Source organism: Octopus sinensis, linkage group LG16, assembly GCF_006345805.1.
Source record: "Octopus sinensis linkage group LG16, ASM634580v1, whole genome shotgun sequence".
NCBI lineage: Eukaryota > Metazoa > Mollusca > Cephalopoda > Octopoda > Octopodidae > Octopus > Octopus sinensis.
Genome location: NC_043012.1, coordinates 17217940 through 17222934, shown reverse-complemented (window position 1 = coordinate 17222934; position 4995 = coordinate 17217940).

The window sequence follows — 4995 nt, the reverse complement described above, 5'->3', positions numbered from 1 at the left end:
TAGCAACGAGGTATTGAAAATCCTGTTGAACATTGGGAGGAAGTTGTAAACAAGGGTGAATACATTATTGATTAATTAGTTGTTATTTTTTATTGAACCTTTTAAAAAATTTAAATATTAAAAAAAGGCGGGAACTTAGTTGCCAACCCAACATATATATATAAGTTCAGTAAAATTTAAATTCAGATGAATATGGTACTTAAATTAAAGGCACCAGAATTTGGTATGGTATTATCCGTATAAATCAAATGGGGTGATTATTATCAAAATAAGCAACAAGGATATCCAAGGTAAGTGTGTGTGTGTATGTTTGTGAATATGTGTGTGTGTGTGTGTGTGTGTATGTGTGTGTGTTTGTTTTATTTGTATGTGTGCGTGTGTGTGTGTGTAACATCTTATATGGGTTGCGTCTGTCATAACTTGCCTGAAACACGGAGTAGCAATGCGCTGACTCGGCCAAAATAACGCACAAAATAAAACCACTGAGTCGTCTTTCTCCAACGTTCAACCCCAATCATGTATAATTATGATATTATATATATTTTGCTTTTTTCAGCCATTTGACTGCGGCCATGCTGGAGCACCGCCTTTCGTCGAATAATTCGACCCCAGAATTTATTCTTTGTAAGCCTAGTACTTATTCTATCGGGTTCTTTTGCCGAACCGCTGATTTACGGGGACTTAAACACACCAACATCGGTTATCAGGCGATGGTGGTGGGCAAATACAAACACCCACAAACAAATATATATATATAAATGTATATATCTATCTAAATATATATATATATATATATATATATATATATTTAGAGAGAGAGAGAGAGAGAGAGAGAGAGAGAGAGAAAGGGAGGGAGAAAGAGCACTAGGTCAATGCACTACGCAACCCTTTCACTACGATTAGGAATAACCATCAGGAGGTTTATGTGCGTGTGTGTATGTACGTATGTATACATATGTGTGTGTGTGTGTGTGTGTGTGAGTGCATATGTATATATATATACAAAAGAAAAAGCAACAAGAATGGATTAGTTGTTCAGTACAATGTTTCATAAGAAGAACGAATTTATTAAAAGCTGCAAATATTGCAGTAGTAAAATACAAGTGTCCCGTATTCATCAGCCAAAAAACAATAGAGTTTTTCCAAACATCCTAGGGGGGTGAGGCTACACTCGTGAAGTATCGAAGAGAGTTCTATGAAAAGCAAAGTTAGATTGTAAGCAGGCTAAATGTTCTCTAAGGATGCACAGTTTATAAAAGGTTTTTAAAAAAGTTTGTTAGCTCACAGAAAAGTATATATATATAATAGTATATATATATAATATATATATATATATATACATGTGATACATGAGTATGAATGCATGTTTGACTTGCAAGCAGGAATGAAATACACAGATATAGTGCGAGAAATAGATGTAGATGCTGGTGCAGATTCTCGATATGTTTCCTTTTCTTCCAACTCGTCCTTTCCCAACTTTCACACAGCGATAGACCGGACTAAATAAATAGTGAAATAACTTTAAATAATTTAATAACTTTTAAACATGTATGAGAAAAATCGAAAGTTATAAAATTTTGAAATGCGAAAATGCTGTGATTTCTTCTCCTTAGTGTAATGAGGAAAATATTTGGTCCATTTCTCTAAAATTATAATTTCTAGACTGGCGGAAGGAAGTGACAAAGAGGTGATTCTAAGTTTAAAGATAGAGACAGTAAATGGAAATAGAGATTTGACCTCAGTGAATAAAAGATGCAGAAAGTGTGCTGTGAATTTTATAGCAAAGTCGATGTTAAAAAATAAACAATCAAATCGCCATTTTTTTTTTTTATAAAAAATATATTGAAATTGGAATTCTAAAGATATTTTTTTTACGATCACTTTAAATTGATCTGCAACGTTGTTAAAAAATTTAGGTTAGATATATTGATATACTTACACTAGTATCATTATATGTGTAACTGGTATCGTTATATATATATATATAATATATACTCTCTCTTTTACTTGTTTCAGTCATTTGACTTGCGGCCATGCTGGAGCACCGCCTTTAGTCGAGCAAATCGACCCCGGGACTTATTCTTTGTAAGCCCAGTACTTATTCTATCGGTCTCTTTTGCCGAACCGCTAAGTGACGGGGACGTAAACACACCAGCATGGGTTGTCAAGCAATGCTAGGGGGACAAACACAGACACACACATACATACATATATATATATATATATACATATATATATACATATATACATATATACATATATACATACATACATATATACGACGGGCTTCTTTCAGTTTCCGTCTACCAAATCCGCTTACAAGGCATTGGTGTCGGCCCGGGGCTATAGCAGAAGACACTTGCCCAAGATGCCCACGCAGTGGGACTGAACCCGGAACCATGTGGTTCGTTAGCAAGCTACTTACCACATATATATATATATATATATTATATTATATATATATATATATATATATATATATATATATTGCAGATAAATAGATAGATAGATATATAGATTACTTATTGATGTTATTTTATCCTGTTTTAGACAAGGACTCTTAGTCATTCTACTCAGCCAGACTCATGACAACCCAGATCTATTTCGGGTTACTTCTAGTTACATGATACAGGATTTCTTAAGCTTAAGTTCTCCATAAATTCGCTTCCTCGTATACAAAATATTTATGTAAAGCCTTGTTGGCGGTGGTGTTATTGCACGGTGAGAAGAAAAGCCAAACCTGAGACATTCTACAGGATTCCCAAATTTGCTGGAGAAAAAGAAGATTGTTTCCTGAGACCAGGGGCGGTCTTAGTTCTTGTAACAATATGTGCTCTGTTTAGGCTACCAATGGATCAAAATTTCGTACTGAACCAAGCAATGAATTACTGCGTTTGATAGTATATACGATGCTGTTTTTAACCAAAAGATGCCTAAATATCACACAGGGCCCTGTATGCGAAAGCGGACCTGTATCACATTCGTCAATACGTTACTGAAATTGGCATGCTGACATTGGGATGCCTTTGCGATTTTTATACTATCGCTGGTGTTTTTGTTGTTGTTGCTGCTGTTACTGCTGCTGCTGCTACTGCTGCTGTTGTTGTTGCTAATGCTGCTAATGAGAGAACAGTCTTGCAAGTACTGTTGTTGTTACTGCTGTGATGGCACTCTTCTTTTAATTTCGACTCTATATCTTCAGGAGTACCTCAAACCTTTCTATATTATTATTATTGTTTTTGTTGTTGTCGTTGTTGTTGTTGTTGCTGTTGTTGTTTTGCTGCTATTTTAGATGGTGATGCTGTTGTTGCTACTGTCTAGTTGAATTGTTCTTGTTGCTATTAACACTACGGCCTCTTCTCTTCCCGCTGCTGCTGCTCTTGTTTCGGTTGGTTCAACGTCATGCTTCTTACTTACCAATAATACCGTTTTTTAGATATCAATAATATTGCTTCTTTTATTCCTGTTGCTATTCTTACTGGTGCCACAGCTTACTATTGTTGCTCTTGCTATTATTCCTGCTGTGTTGCTGTTCTTCTTCATGTTGTTGCTGCTCTGGTATCTCTGCTACGAACTGGAGCTGTTTTCTTGTTGTGTCTAATTTCGTTGCTACAGATGTTGATGCAGTTTACGATCGTATTAATGTTGTTGCTATTTCTAATAGTACTATTGCTATTGTTGCTGCTAATGTTGTCGTCTCTGATGCTGCTGCTGCGGCTGCTATTTCTCATGTTGCTATAATGCTTGCCATTTTACTATTTCTCATGCTGCTAAGGCGTTTGCTATTTTGCTATTTCTCATGTTGTTAAGGCGTTTACCATTTTGCTATTTCTCATGTTGCTAAGGCATTTGCCATTTTGCTATTTCTCATGTTGCTAAGGCGTTTGCCATTTTGCTATTTCTCATGTTGCTAAGGTGTTTGCCATTTTGCTATTTCTCAAGTCGCTATGGCGTTTGCCATTTTGCTATTTCTCATGCTGTTAAGGCGTTTGCCATTTTGCTATTTCTCATGTTGCTAAGGCGTTTGCCATTTTGCTATTTCTCATGTTGCTAAGGTGTTTGCCACTTTGCTAATTCTCATGTTGCTAAGGCGTTTGCCATTTTGCTATTTCTCATGTTGCTAAGGCGTTTGCCACTTTGCTATTTCTCAAGTTGCTAAAGCATTTGCCATTTTGCTATTTCTCATGTTGCTAAGATCTTTACCATTTTGCTATTTCTCACGTTTCTCTTGCTGTCGATACTGCTGTTATATCTCTTGGTCTTTTGTTGCTATTGCTGTTGTTGCTATTGTTATTGATTTTGTTGCTGTGCCTTGTATTTATATTGCTCTTGATACTGCTGTTACCATTTCTCATGTTGCTATTGACGTTGCTCTTGTTGCTGTCATTGCTATTTCTCATGTTGCTATTGTTATTGTTTGTTACGCTTTGTTGCACTTGATCGCCATAGTTCTGTTGTTTCCGTTGCAATTGCTGTTATTACTCTTACTTTTTTCTGATGTTGCTATTGCGATTATTCGTGATGCTTTTGCAGATGTTGTGGTTGCTATTGCTGGTAGAACAGTAGTAGTAGTAGTAGTAGTAGTAGTAGTAGTAGTAGTAGTAGCTGTTGGTGTTGTTGGTGTTGTTGGTGTTGTTGGTGTTGTTGGTGTTGTTGTTGTAGCTGGTGGTGTTGGTGGTGCTGTTGTTGTTGGTGGTGGTGGTGGCGGTGGTGGTGGTGGTGGTTATTTTATTTCAGATAAGAGTATGTTGAGTGCCGGAGAACACTCAGCTGATCATCAAATGGAGCGTGAAGTAAGTACTTAGTGAAAATGAAAAGTTGGAAATTAAGATGAAAATCATTCTGCTTCGAGGTTTCACCTTATTATCATTATTATGATTATTATTATTATTATTATTATTATTATTATTATTATTATTATTATTATTATTATATTATCATCATCATTATTGTTATTATTATTATCATTATCATCATCATCATCATCATCATCAT